Source organism: Phyllobates terribilis, unplaced genomic scaffold (genome assembly GCF_046119375.1).
Source record: "Phyllobates terribilis strain yellow unplaced genomic scaffold, ASM4611937v1 Scaffold_5__5_contigs__length_657084704, whole genome shotgun sequence".
Lineage (NCBI taxonomy): Eukaryota > Metazoa > Chordata > Amphibia > Anura > Dendrobatidae > Phyllobates > Phyllobates terribilis.
This window is the reverse complement of record NW_027362765.1, coordinates 654,943,183-654,957,463: the sequence shown is the minus strand read 5'-3', so window position 1 is coordinate 654,957,463 and position 14,281 is coordinate 654,943,183. Positions and strand designations below refer to the sequence as shown.

Here is a 14,281-nt window from a genome sequence, read left to right as displayed (position 1 = left end):
GACAGTTTTCTTTTGAATGACCATAGCGCCCACAATTTCTGCAATATACTGGCATCCCAGAAAAGAAGAAATCCCCATTTGTTTGCCCAATTTTGAAACGGGCAGGGGGGAGCCGTATACCACCTGGTGTATTTGGATCTCTTGTACACTTCACAAGGAATTTCCACTTAGATGTCCATATGTTATATTCGTTTAATATCTTCCCAATACATTTAACACTTTTAAAATAAATTGCTAGAAATGACATTACTTCTGGAGCAGAAACAAAGGGCGAAAATATTTTTACAATAACCAGTCTTACCTCATCCAGGACGTGCTCAACAATTTGTATCCCTTTCAAAACAGGACTATTTTCAACTTTTTTTTAACTTTTCTAGTACATCTCTAAAAATACCTTCTCCGGTGAATGTGATGTCATAGTCACCTCTTCTGGGATAATCCTGGATGGAGAGAATTTCATTCCTTTGTACGCCAAGAAGGTTCCTGAGCACGTCCTGGACTACATACCCTAATTTCCTCATATCCGAGCCACCCGCCGTGAAGTGAACTCGGATAGAGTTTTTTAGCCTCGCATAAAGAGGCACGAGGTTAGGGTCAACCTCCATGGAAAAACGCAACAAGGTTGCAAATTGCAGCCGCTTGCAATCTGCGCTCCCAGTGTTCTTGCAGCGAAAAACACCTGGAAGCTGGGGGATCGCAACTCGTTACCCTGGGACTAAGCCCTCTCCCTAATAGCAGCAAGCAGGTTAAGTCCACCAAAGTGGACGATCCTGCCAGGCCAAGGAGAGGGGTACCCGAGTGCCCTTCAACTACAATCTCCTGCAATAAAGCACTTGATCTTAGCCAAAAGGCCGAGAAGCGATAACCAGAATTGGTTTCAAACTACGGAGCCACCCAAGGATCCTGAAAAGTCCATTTGTGGAGATGAGCTCCTGGACTCCCGTTAAGAAGACATGTTGTCAACCTCTAGATCCCTTACATGCCTGCACTTTTCGGCTTGCTGCTGCTGCAATCCACGCGTTTTAGATCTGCATAACTCCACCTCTTTAAACACAGCACCTTCACCCCCTGCTGTTCCCACCCGCCTCAACACCGTTGGAAGGGAGGAGAACCAATTAAGGCGGGGGGTGGGGTGGAACGAGCAGCTGTCTACCCTTAGCAGGAGGGCTCCTGATTACATACCTCTCCTGCTGCTGCTGCTGCTGGCTGTCCAGCAGCAGACTGAAGGTGGCTGCTGCTGTGCACAGGTATATAAAGGCTCAGAGCCTATTATGACACGCGCAGCCAGCGTTCCATTGCCACATTCCATCTACTGCAGGCAGGATACCTGGCTGGCTGAATGTCGCTGAGAAGCTCACAGAGACCGCCATAAGCAACAGTTTAACAGAATGCCACAGACTAATCAACCAAACTTTTTGGGTTGGGTTCTCTTTTATAGTCTGCAGGCATTAAATGAAAGAAGTCAGTGTTCCAGCAGAAGGAGACAACGTTTCAGAAAAGGCATTGTAGCAAACCAAAAAAGAAATTTTAAGCGCAGCAGAGTAACCAGCGCACATACCTGTTAGCTCAGGTGAGTTTAAAAGGCTGCTGTTGATAACAAGGGCATTTGCTAAATAGATGGTGTGTGTGCAACAATATACTGAAAGGTCAATTATATTGTGCAGCTTATCTCACTACCTGTAGTTATTTAGGTGAAAGCTCCAAAATGCTTGCCTAATATGTCTGTTTATCTAAAAGGAAGTAAAAAGGGAGAGCTAGAAAGATAGCATTGCATCACATTACATGGCAATGCAATGCACAGTTGCTGAAGTTGAACCAAAATGAGCTTGTAATCTGGCTTCTGCAACTTTGAACATGAAAAATCCAATGAGGAGAAGAAAAGCAAAGCCAAAGAGTCCATCCCAAAATCCGACAAACAAGCAAAATGAACAAAAAACATTGAATTCAATTCTTTCTGATTTTAGAAACTGCATTAAAGAAGGGGTGCACCGGTCCTGGAGATACTGCAATACCAGGTCAATGCGTGGAGTGGACAGAGCAAGCTCTTTTTCCATCTCCCTGTTCTAAAAATCCATTTAATATATGGTCCCCAGATAGGGGACGTATCAGATATTAAACTGATAAGAACAGATTTTTTTTTTTTTTTCCAAACACTCAGAAATTAAGTTTTATAATCTTAAATCATATATCACTAAACTCAAGATTTTAGTTCCATCATCGTGTTTAGATATTATATTTATATTTTTTCATTTGAATTAATATATATAAAGTTAAACATAACAATTCCTTTACAGTTTCAACAGTTTCCAAACAAATCACAACTGACATTACTTCACCCGGTTTCCCAAACTAAATATCCCCTTTTTCCCTTTTACTTTCCTCCCAACAAAACCCCTTAACTTCTTTTCTTCCTCCTCATGCTCTAACCGCATCTGTTCCCAATCATACTCTTCCTCATCATCTCTGAAAGTCACCACCTTCTCCAAAACTTTACCCTTTTCCTCTTTTACTTCTTTCTTTTCACCAGATACTTTCCTTGATCCACAATTTTCCTGTACCGTTACCTTTTTCTTCACCTTTAAACTTTCAACTTCTTTTCCCTGCTTATTCTCCTCTATAATTATCGCATCAACTTCCTTCTTCATTTTATCACCAATATCTTCCTTTTGTCCTCCAAAGTTCTTTTCAAAAGTTCCTTTGCTGCTTTCCATGTAACAATACCCAGAACTCCCGTTTACCATAATCCTCCCATTATGCAAATTTTCTTCTCCTGTTGTCCACACCAAAAAACGTCTCTTTCCGTTCCAAATACCAACTTTGTTCCTGTATAATTTCTGAAACTTTACCATCTTACATTTAGATTCCAAAAAAACCATTATCTCCTCTATTTCCACAAACGGATTGTCCATGTAAATTATCACACTCTTCGGTTTCCCCATGAATGATGCACTTACTCCAATTTTCCCAGAATCCTCTTCACTCCAGCATTTGAAAAAATGAATGCACTTTTCCTCAGAAACTAGAGTCACATCACAAACTTTACCTTGCTTTATTTCTTGCATACAGTAGATATCCTTCTCCAAAACTTCATGTTTCCTCAAAATTTCCAGAATCCATTTTTCTTCCAAAAAAGTTTCTTCCGTCTCCCGTTTCACAAAAAAACGTAAGCATCTCTTCTTTTTCCAAAACTCCATCTCAACAATCCGTTTTCCTTCCGTTTTTCCTTTTAATCCTCCAAATGTTGCCACCACAGCTATGTGTGGCGACAGTTGCCCCCCACAGCTATGTGTGGTGACAAGGTGATCGCCTCTCGTTGCCCAGGGACTAATCCGACTCCCTAATAGCAGCAGGGGGGTTTAGCTCCACCGAAGAGTGTAGCGATCCCCCCAGGCCAAGGAGCCGGGTACCCCAAGCACCTCCCAGTCAAGACCAAGGAAGCAACCGCTAGATCACTGCACTTGATCTTAGCCAAAAGGCCGAGAAGCGATAACCAGAATTGGTTTCAAACTACGGAGCCACCCAAGGATCCTGAAAAGTCCATTTGTGGAGATGAGCTCCTGGACTCCCGTTAAGAAGACATGTTGTCAACCTCTAGATCCCTTACATGCCTGCACTTTTCGGCTTGCTGCTGCTGCAATCCACGCGTTTTAGATCTGCATAACTCCACCTCTTTAAACACAGCACCTTCACCCCCTGCTGTTCCCACCCGCCTCAACACCGTTGGAAGGGAGGAGAACCAATTAAGGCGGGGGGTGGGGTGGAACGAGCAGCTGTCTACCCTTAGCAGGAGGGCTCCTGATTACATACCTCTCCTGCTGCTGCTGCTGCTGGCTGTCCAGCAGCAGACTGAAGGTGGCTGCTGCTGTGCACAGGTATATAAAGGCTCAGAGCCTATTATGACACGCGCAGCCAGCGTTCCATTGCCACATTCCATCTACTGCAGGCAGGATACCTGGCTGGCTGAATGTCGCTGAGAAGCTCACAGAGACCGCCATAAGCAACAGTTTAACAGAATGCCACAGACTAATCAACCAAACTTTTTGGGTTGGGTTCTCTTTTATAGTCTGCAGGCATTAAATGAAAGAAGTCAGTGTTCCAGCAGAAGGAGACAACGTTTCAGAAAAGGCATTGTAGCAAACCAAAAAAGAAATTTTAAGCGCAGCAGAGTAACCAGCGCACATACCTGTTAGCTCAGGTGAGTTTAAAAGGCTGCTGTTGATAACAAGGGCATTTGCTAAATAGATGGTGTGTGTGCAACAATATACTGAAAGGTCAATTATATTGTGCAGCTTATCTCACCACCTGTAGTTATTTAGGTGAAAGCTCCAAAATGCTTGCCTAATATGTCTGTTTATCCAAAAGGAAGTAAAAAGGGAGAGCTAGAAAGATAGCATTGCATCACATTACATGGCAATGCAATGCACAGTTGCTGAAGTTGAACCAAAATGAGCTTGTAATCTGGCTTCTGCAACTTTGAACATGAAAAATCCAATGAGGAGAAGAAAAGCAAAGCCAAAGAGTCCATCCCAAAATCCGACAAACAAGCAAAATGAACAAAAAACATTGAATTCAATTCTTTCTGATTTTAGAAACTGCATTAAAGAAGGGGTGCACCGGTCCTGGAGATACTGCAATACCAGGTCAATGCGTGGAGTGGACAGAGCAAGCTTTTTTTCCATCTCCCTGTTCTAAAAATCCATTTAATATATGGTCCCCAGATAGGGGACGTATCAGATATTAAACTGATAAGAACAGATACTACACTTGATCTTAGCCAAAAGGCCGAGAAGCGATAACCAGAATTGGTTTCAAACTACGGAGCCACCCAAGGATCCTGAAAAGTCCATTTGTGGAGATGAGCTCCTGGACTCCCGTTAAGAAGACATGTTGTCAACCTCTAGATCCCTTACATGCCTGCACTTTTCGGCTTGCTGCTGCTGCAATCCACGCGTTTTAGATCTGCATAACTCCACCTCTTTAAACACAGCACCTTCACCCCCTGCTGTTCCCACCCGCCTCAACACCGTTGGAAGGGAGGAGAACCAATTAAGGCGGGGGGTGGGGTGGAACGAGCAGCTGTCTACCCTTAGCAGGAGGGCTCCTGATTACATACCTCTCCTGCTGCTGCTGCTGCTGGCTGTCCAGCAGCAGACTGAAGGTGGCTGCTGCTGTGCACAGGTATATAAAGGCTCAGAGCCTATTATGACACGCGCAGCCAGCGTTCCATTGCCACATTCCATCTACTGCAGGCAGGATACCTGGCTGGCTGAATGTCGCTGAGAAGCTCACAGAGACCGCCATAAGCAACAGTTTAACAGAATGCCACAGACTAATCAACCAAACTTTTTGGGTTGGGTTCTCTTTTATAGTCTGCAGGCATTAAATGAAAGAAGTCAGTGTTCCAGCAGAAGGAGACAACGTTTCAGAAAAGGCATTGTAGCAAACCAAAAAAGAAATTTTAAGCGCAGCAGAGTAACCAGCGCACATACCTGTTAGCTCAGGTGAGTTTAAAAGGCTGCTGTTGATAACAAGGGCATTTGCTAAATAGATGGTGTGTGTGCAACAATATACTGAAAGGTCAATTATATTGTGCAGCTTATCTCACCACCTGTAGTTATTTAGGTGAAAGCTCCAAAATGCTTGCCTAATATGTCTGTTTATCCAAAAGGAAGTAAAAAGGGAGAGCTAGAAAGATAGCATTGCATCACATTACATGGCAATGCAATGCACAGTTGCTGAAGTTGAACCAAAATGAGCTTGTAATCTGGCTTCTGCAACTTTGAACATGAAAAATCCAATGAGGAGAAGAAAAGCAAAGCCAAAGAGTCCATCCCAAAATCCGACAAACAAGCAAAATGAACAAAAAACATTGAATTCAATTCTTTCTGATTTTAGAAACTGCATTAAAGAAGGGGTGCACCGGTCCTGGAGATACTGCAATACCAGGTCAATGCGTGGAGTGGACAGAGCAAGCTCTTTTTCCATCTCCCTGTTCTAAAAATCCATTTAATATATGGTCCCCAGATTGGGGACGTATCAGATATTAAACTGATAAGAACAGATACTACACTTGATCTTAGCCAAAAGGCCGAGAAGCGATAACCAGAATTGGTTTCAAACTACGGAGCCACCCAAGGATCCTGAAAAGTCCATTTGTGGAGATGAGCTCCTGGACTCCCGTTAAGAAGACATGTTGTCAACCTCTAGATCCCTTACATGCCTGCACTTTTCGGCTTGCTGCTGCTGCAATCCACGCGTTTTAGATCTGCATAACTCCACCTCTTTAAACACAGCACCTTCACCCCCTGCTGTTCCCACCCGCCTCAACACCGTTGGAAGGGAGGAGAACCAATTAAGGCGGGGGGTGGGGTGGAACGAGCAGCTGTCTACCCTTAGCAGGAGGGCTCCTGATTACATACCTCTCCTGCTGCTGCTGCTGCTGCTGGCTGTCCAGCTGCAGACTGAAGGTGGCTGCTGCTGTGCACAGGTATATAAAGGCTCAGAGCCTATTATGACACGCGCAGCCAGCGTTCCATTGCCACATTCCATCTACTGCAGGCAGGATACCTGGCTGGCTGAATGTCGCTGAGAAGCTCACAGAGACCGCCATAAGCAACAGTTTAACAGAATGCCACAGACTAATCAACCAAACTTTTTGGGTTGGGTTCTCTTTTATAGTCTGCAGGCATTAAATGAAAGAAGTCAGTGTTCCAGCAGAAGGAGACAACATTTCAGAAAAGGCATTGTAGCAAACCAAAAAAGAAATTTTAAGCGCAGCAGAGTAACCAGCGCACATACCTGTTAGCTCAGGTGAGTTTAAAAGGCTGCTGTTGATAACAAGGGCATTTGCTAAATAGATGGTGTGTGTGCAACAATATACTGAAAGGTCAATTATATTGTGCAGCTTATCTCACCACCTGTAGTTATTTAGGTGAAAGCTCCAAAATGCTTGCCTAATATGTCTGTTTATCCAAAAGGAAGTAAAAAGGGAGAGCTAGAAAGATAGCATTGCATCACATTACATGGCAATGCAATGCACAGTTGCTGAAGTTGAACCAAAATGAGCTTGTAATCTGGCTTCTGCAACTTTGAACATGAAAAATCCAATGAGGAGAAGAAAAGCAAAGCCAAAGAGTCCATCCCAAAATCCGACAAATAAGCAAAATGAACAAAAAACATTGAATTCAATTCTTTCTGATTTTAGAAACTGCATTAAAGAAGGGGTGCACCGGTCCTGGAGATACTGCAATACCAGGTCAATGCGTGGAGTGGACAGAGCAAGCTCTTTTTCCATCTCCCTGTTCTAAAAATCCATTTAATATATGGTCCCCAGATAGGGGACGTATCAGATATTAAACTGATAAGAACAGATACTACACTTGATCTTAGCCAAAAGGCCGAGAAGCGATAACCAGAATTGGTTTCAAACTACGGAGCCACCCAAGGATCCTGAAAAGTCCATTTGTGGAGATGAGCTCCTGGACTCCCGTTAAGAAGACATGTTGTCAACCTCTAGATCCCTTACATGCCTGCACTTTTCGGCTTGCTGCTGCTGCAATCCACGCGTTTTAGATCTGCATAACTCCACCTCTTTAAACACAGCACCTTCACCCCCTGCTGTTCCCACCCGCCTCAACACCGTTGGAAGGGAGGAGAACCAATTAAGGCGGGGGGTGGGGTGGAACGAGCAGCTGTCTACCCTTAGCAGGAGGGCTCCTGATTACATACCTCTCCTGCTGCTGCTGCTGCTGGCTGTCCAGCAGCAGACTGAAGGTGGCTGCTGCTGTGCACAGGTATATAAAGGCTCAGAGCCTATTATGACACGCGCAGCCAGCGTTCCATTGCCACATTCCATCTACTGCAGGCAGGATACCTGGCTGGCTGAATGTCGCTGAGAAGCTCACAGAAACCGCCATAAGCAACAGTTTAACAGAATGCCACAGACTAATCAACCAAACTTTTTGGGTTGGGTTCTCTTTTATAGTCTGCAGGCATTAAATGAAAGAAGTCAGTGTTCCAGCAGAAGGAGACAACGTTTCAGAAAAGGCATTGTAGCAAACCAAAAAAGAAATTTTAAGCGCAGCAGAGTAACCAGCGCACATACCTGTTAGCTCAGGTGAGTTTAAAAGGCTGCTGTTGATAACAAGGGCATTTGCTAAATAGATGGTGTGTGTGCAACAATATACTGAAAGGTCAATTATATTGTGCAGCTTATCTCACCACCTGTAGTTATTTAGGTGAAAGCTCCAAAATGCTTGCCTAATATGTCTGTTTATCCAAAAGGAAGTAAAAAGGGAGAGCTAGAAAGATAGCATTGCATCACATTACATGGCAATGCAATGCACAGTTGCTGAAGTTGAACCAAAATGAGCTTGTAATCTGGCTTCTGCAACTTTGAACATGAAAAATCCAATGAGGAGAAGAAAAGCAAAGCCAAAGAGTCCATCCCAAAATCCGACAAACAAGCAAAATGAACAAAAAACATTGAATTCAATTCTTTCTGATTTTAGAAACTGCATTAAAGAAGGGGTGCACCGGTCCTGGAGATACTGCAATACCAGGTCAATGCGTGGAGTGGACAGAGCAAGCTCTTTTTCCATCTCCCTGTTCTAAAAATCCATTTAATATATGGTCCCCAGATAGGGGACGTATCAGATATTAAACTGATAAGAACAGATACTACACTTGATCTTAGCCAAAAGGCCGAGAAGCGATAACCAGAATTGGTTTCAAACTACGGAGCCACCCAAGGATCCTGAAAAGTCCATTTGTGGAGATGAGCTCCTGGACTCCCGTTAAGAAGACATGTTGTCAACCTCTAGATCCCTTACATGCCTGCACTTTTCGGCTTGCTGCTGCTGCAATCCACGCGTTTTAGATCTGCATAACTCCACCTCTTTAAACACAGCACCTTCACCCCCTGCTGTTCCCACCCGCCTCAACACCGTTGGAAGGGAGGAGAACCAATTAAGGCGGGGGGTGGGGTGGAACGAGCAGCTGTCTACCCTTAGCAGGAGGGCTCCTGATTACATACCTCTCCTGCTGCTGCTGCTGCTGGCTGTCCAGCAGCAGACTGAAGGTGGCTGCTGCTGTGCACAGGTATATAAAGGCTCAGAGCCTATTATGACACGCGCAGCCAGCGTTCCATTGCCACATTCCATCTACTGCAGGCAGGATACCTGGCTGGCTGAATGTCGCTGAGAAGCTCACAGAGACCGCCATAAGCAACAGTTTAACAGAATGCCACAGACTAATCAACCAAACTTTTTGGGTTGGGTTCTCTTTTATAGTCTGCAGGCATTAAATGAAAGAAGTCAGTGTTCCAGCAGAAGGAGACAACGTTTCAGAAAAGGCATTGTAGCAAACCAAAAAAGAAATTTTAAGCGCAGCAGAGTAACCAGCGCACATACCTGTTAGCTCAGGTGAGTTTAAAAGGCTGCTGTTGATAACAAGGGCATTTGCTAAATAGATGGTGTGTGTGCAACAATATACTGAAAGGTCAATTATATTGTGCAGCTTATCTCACCACCTGTAGTTATTTAGGTGAAAGCTCCAAAATGCTTGCCTAATATGTCTGTTTATCCAAAAGGAAGTAAAAAGGGAGAGCTAGAAAGATAGCATTGCATCACATTACATGGCAATGCAATGCACAGTTGCTGAAGTTGAACCAAAATGAGCTTGTAATCTGGCTTCTGCAACTTTGAACATGAAAAATCCAATGAGGAGAAGAAAAGCAAAGCCAAAGAGTCCATCCCAAAATCCGACAAACAAGCAAAATGAACAAAAAACATTGAATTCAATTCTTTCTGATTTTAGAAACTGCATTAAAGAAGGGGTGCACCGGTCCTGGAGATACTGCAATACCAGGTCAATGCGTGGAGTGGACAGAGCAAGCTCTTTTTCCATCTCCCTGTTCTAAAAATCCATTTAATATATGGTCCCCAGATAGGGGACGTATCAGATATTAAACTGATAAGAACAGATACTACACTTGATCTTAGCCAAAAGGCCGAGAAGCGATAACCAGAATTGGTTTCAAACTACGGAGCCACCCAAGGATCCTGAAAAGTCCATTTGTGGAGATGAGCTCCTGGACTCCCGTTAAGAAGACATGTTGTCAACCTCTAGATCCCTTACATGCCTGCACATTTCGGCTTGCTGCTGCTGCAATCCACACGTTTTAGATCTGCATAACTCCACCTCTTTAAACACAGCACCTTCACCCCCTGCTGTTCCCACCCGCCTCAACACCGTTGGAAGGGAGGAGAACCAATTAAGGCGGGGGGTGGGGTGGAACGAGCAGCTGTCTACCCTTAGCAGGAGGGCTCCTGATTACATACCTCTCCTGCTGCTGCTGCTGCTGGCTGTCCAGCAGCAGACTGAAGGTGGCTGCTGCTGTGCACAGGTATATAAAGGCTCAGAGCCTATTATGACACGCGCAGCCAGCGTTCCATTGCCACATTCCATCTACTGCAGGCAGGATACCTGGCTGGCTGAATGTCGCTGAGAAGCTCACAGAGACCGCCATAAGCAACAGTTTAACAGAATGCCACAGACTAATCAACCAAACTTTTTGGGTTGGGTTCTCTTTTATAGTCTGCAGGCATTAAATGAAAGAAGTCAGTGTTCCAGCAGAAGGAGACAACGTTTCAGAAAAGGCATTGTAGCAAACCAAAAAAGAAATTTTAAGCGCAGCAGAGTAACCAGCGCACATACCTGTTAGCTCAGGTGAGTTTAAAAGGCTGCTGTTGATAACAAGGGCATTTGCTAAATAGATGGTGTGTGTGCAACAATATACTGAAAGGTCAATTATATTGTGCAGCTTATCTCACCACCTGTAGTTATTTAGGTGAAAGCTCCAAAATGCTTGCCTAATATGTCTGTTTATCCAAAAGGAAGTAAAAAGGGAGAGCTAGAAAGATAGCATTGCATCACATTACATGGCAATGCAATGCACAGTTGCTGAAGTTGAACCAAAATGAGCTTGTAATCTGGCTTCTGCAACTTTGAACATGAAAAATCCAATGAGGAGAAGAAAAGCAAAGCCAAAGAGTCCATCCCAAAATCCGACAAACAAGCAAAATGAACAAAAAACATTGAATTCAATTCTTTCTGATTTTAGAAACTGCATTAAAGAAGGGGTGCACCGGTCCTGGAGATACTGCAATACCAGGTTAATGCGTGGAGTGGACAGAGCAAGCTCTTTTTCCATCTCCCTGTTCTAAAAATCCATTTAATATATGGTCCCCAGATAGGGGACGTATCAGATATTAAACTGATAAGAACAGATTTTTTTTTTTTTTTTTTTAGCCCGAATTCGTGTACAAAACCCGAGTGCGCTTAAAAAAGTGACAAGTGCCACAAAAAAAGTGCACTAGGATGCTGGTCTTCTTGAAACCCTCTCCAAAAGGAGAAGGGTCCCCCAAACCATTCCCCGTCCCTCCGAGCCAAAAGGCCACAGCGAGGAACAGGGACAAAAAGCCACCTCCAGCCGAAGCCAGAGGCGACCCAATCTTACCCCCAGCACCTGCCCGAGTTCTCACCCGAGCAAGGCACTGGGAGCCAAAGACTGTGCTCCCCTCCCGGAAGAGGGGAGCCAACAACGCTCTCCTCCCGAAAGAGGAGAGCCAGGGGGGTTCAGGGGGGAGCGGAACCTGATGGCCACACACTCCCCCCCTAGACCTGCCAAGAGAGGAACCCGTAAGGGAACCGCATCCCGACAAAATCCTAGTAGGACGTGACACACGTGAATAAGTGGACACACAGTGACAAAGAAATTAAATAAATAGTGAAGGTTTCACAGTATAATACTGCCCGGACCTTCGACCGGGAATTGAAAAATTCCCCATCCTAAGGCCAGAAGGCCCGGAATAAGGGTGTGTGCGAAGAAAGAAAATTTGAAGTGCTTGTGCAAATGTGCCATAAATTCAAGTGGGGTTCCCAATCCCAGTGAGTTAAGGCACCCCAGGGTCACCACTCCTGGGGCACTTCACACTTCGGGCTTTCGATCTTCCCCGGCCCAATGACGTCGATCCTGGGGGGCCATGCTTTCCACCAGATGACTATATTAGCCACCTGGCGTACTAACAAGCGCCTAAACCCCAGTGTGCATAATGTATCAATCTACTAGGGCGGCCAACATCCAAAACCGCCTTTTCAAAAGATACTACACTTGATCTTAGCCAAAAGGCCGAGAAGCGATAACCAGAATTGGTTTCAAACTACGGAGCCACCCAAGGATCCTGAAAAGTCCATTTGTGGAGATGAGCTCCTGGACTCCCGTTAAGAAGACATGTTGTCAACCTCTAGATCACTTACATGCCTGCACTTTTCGGCTTGCTGCTGCTGCAATCCACGCTTTTTAGATCTGCATAACTCCACCTCTTTAAACACAGCACCTTCACCCCCTGCTGTTCCCACCCGCCTCAACACCGTTGGAAGGGAGGAGAACCAATTAAGGCGGGGGGTGGGGTGGAACGAGCAGCTGTCTACCCTTAGCAGGAGGGCTCCTGATTACATACCTCTCCTGCTGCTGCTGCTGCTGGCTGTCCAGCAGCAGACTGAAGGTGGCTGCTGCTGTGCACAGGTATATAAAGGCTCAGAGCCTATTATGACACGCGCAGCCAGCGTTCCATTGCCACATTCCATCTACTGCAGGCAGGATACCTGGCTGGCTGAATGTCGCTGAGAAGCTCACAGAGACCGCCATAAGCAACAGTTTAACAGAATGCCACAGACTAATCAACCAAACTTTTTGGGTTGGGTTCTCTTTTATAGTCTGCAGGCATTAAATGAAAGAAGTCAGTGTTCCAGCAGAAGGAGACAACGTTTCAGAAAAGGCATTGTAGCAAACCAAAAAAGAAATTTTAAGCGCAGCAGAGTAACCAGCGCACATACCTGTTAGCTCAGGTGAGTTTAAAAGGCTGCTGTTGATAACAAGGGCATTTGCTAAATAGATGGTGTGTGTGCAACAATATACTGAAAGGTCAATTATATTGTGCAGCTTATCTCACCACCTGTAGTTATTTAGGTGAAAGCTCCAAAATGCTTGCCTAATATGTCTGTTTATCCAAAAGGAAGTAAAAAGGGAGAGCTAGAAAGATAGCATTGCATCACATTACATGGCAATGCAATGCACAGTTGCTGAAGTTGAACCAAAATGAGCTTGTAATCTGGCTTCTGCAACTTTGAACATGAAAAATCCAATGAGGAGAAGAAAAGCAAAGCCAAAGAGTCCATCCCAAAATCCGACAAACAAGCAAAATGAACAAAAAACATTGAATTCAATTCTTTCTGATTTTAGAAACTGCATTAAAGAAGGGGTGCACCGGTCCTGGAGATACTGCAATACCAGGTCAATGCGTGGAGTGGACAGAGCAAGCTCTTTTTCCATCTCCCTGTTCTAAAAATCCATTTAATATATGGTCCCCAGATAGGGGACGTATCAGATATTAAACTGATAAGAACAGATACTACACTTGATCTTAGCCAAAAGGCTGAGAAGCGATAACCAGAATTGGTTTCAAACTACGGAGCCACCCAAGGATCCTGAAAAGTCCATTTGTGGAGATGAGATCCTGGACTCCCGTTAAGAAGACATGTTGTCAACCTCTAGATCCCTTACATGCCTGCACTTTTCGGCTTGCTGCTGCTGCAATCCACGCGTTTTAGATCTGCATAACTCCACCTCTTTAAACACAGCACCTTCACCCCCTGCTGTTCCCACCCGCCTCAACACCGTTGGAAGGGAGGAGAACCAATTAAGGCGGGGGGTGGGGTGGAACGAGCAGCTGTCTACGCTTAGCAGGAGGGCTCCTGATTACATACCTCTCCTGCTGCTGCTGCTGCTGGCTGTCCAGCAGCAGACTGAAGGTGGCTGCTGCTGTGCACAGGTATATAAAGGCTCAGAGCCTATTATGACACGCGCAGCCAGCGTTCCATTGCCACATTCCATCTACTGCAGGCAGGATACCTGGCTGGCTGAATGTCGCTGAGAAGCTCACAGAGACCGCCATAAGCAACAGTTTAACAGAATGCCACAGACTAATCAACCAAACTTTTTGGGTTGGGTTCTCTTTTATAGTCTGCAGGCATTAAATGAAAGAAGTCAGTGTTCCAGCAGAAGGAGACAACGTTTCAGAAAAGGCATTGTAGCAAACCAAAAAAGAAATTTTAAGCGCAGCAGAGTAACCAGCGCACATACCTGTTAGCTCAGGTGAGTTTAAAAGGCTGCTGTTGATAACAAGGGCATTTGCTAAATAGATGGTGTGTGTGCAACAAT

At 44.9% G+C, this 14,281-nt stretch overlaps 7 non-coding genes and 2 pseudogenes across 7 annotated transcripts; all 9 read right to left on the bottom strand.

The window, feature by feature from the left end:
* Positions 1–1,978: 1,978 nt before the first annotated feature.
* LOC141150524 (U2 spliceosomal RNA) lies at positions 1,979–2,165 on the bottom strand. Its single transcript, XR_012246705.1, has one exon. It is a non-coding gene; the product is annotated as a U2 spliceosomal RNA (small nuclear RNA).
* A 2,438-nt stretch (positions 2,166–4,603) lies between these two features.
* On the bottom strand, positions 4,604–4,794 carry LOC141149761 (U2 spliceosomal RNA). The gene has a single exon (XR_012246047.1). It is a non-coding gene; the product is annotated as a U2 spliceosomal RNA (small nuclear RNA).
* A 1,115-nt stretch (positions 4,795–5,909) lies between these two features.
* On the bottom strand, positions 5,910–6,100 carry LOC141151267 (U2 spliceosomal RNA). Its single transcript, XR_012246996.1, has one exon. It is a non-coding gene; the product is annotated as a U2 spliceosomal RNA (small nuclear RNA).
* Positions 6,101–7,218: 1,118 nt separating this feature from the next.
* Positions 7,219–7,409, bottom strand: LOC141149095 (U2 spliceosomal RNA). Its single transcript, XR_012245407.1, has one exon. It is a non-coding gene; the product is annotated as a U2 spliceosomal RNA (small nuclear RNA).
* Positions 7,410–8,524: 1,115 nt separating this feature from the next.
* LOC141149094 (U2 spliceosomal RNA) lies at positions 8,525–8,715 on the bottom strand. Its single transcript, XR_012245406.1, has one exon. It is a non-coding gene; the product is annotated as a U2 spliceosomal RNA (small nuclear RNA).
* A 1,115-nt stretch (positions 8,716–9,830) lies between these two features.
* Positions 9,831–10,021, bottom strand: LOC141149093 (U2 spliceosomal RNA). Its single transcript, XR_012245405.1, has one exon. It is a non-coding gene; the product is annotated as a U2 spliceosomal RNA (small nuclear RNA).
* Positions 10,022–11,136: 1,115 nt separating this feature from the next.
* LOC141150771 (U2 spliceosomal RNA) lies at positions 11,137–11,351 on the bottom strand (annotated as a pseudogene).
* Positions 11,352–12,110: 759 nt separating this feature from the next.
* LOC141151163 (U2 spliceosomal RNA) lies at positions 12,111–12,202 on the bottom strand (annotated as a pseudogene).
* Positions 12,203–13,317: 1,115 nt separating this feature from the next.
* LOC141149542 (U2 spliceosomal RNA) lies at positions 13,318–13,508 on the bottom strand. The gene has a single exon (XR_012245834.1). It is a non-coding gene; the product is annotated as a U2 spliceosomal RNA (small nuclear RNA).
* Between the last annotated feature and the right edge of the window lie 773 nt (positions 13,509–14,281).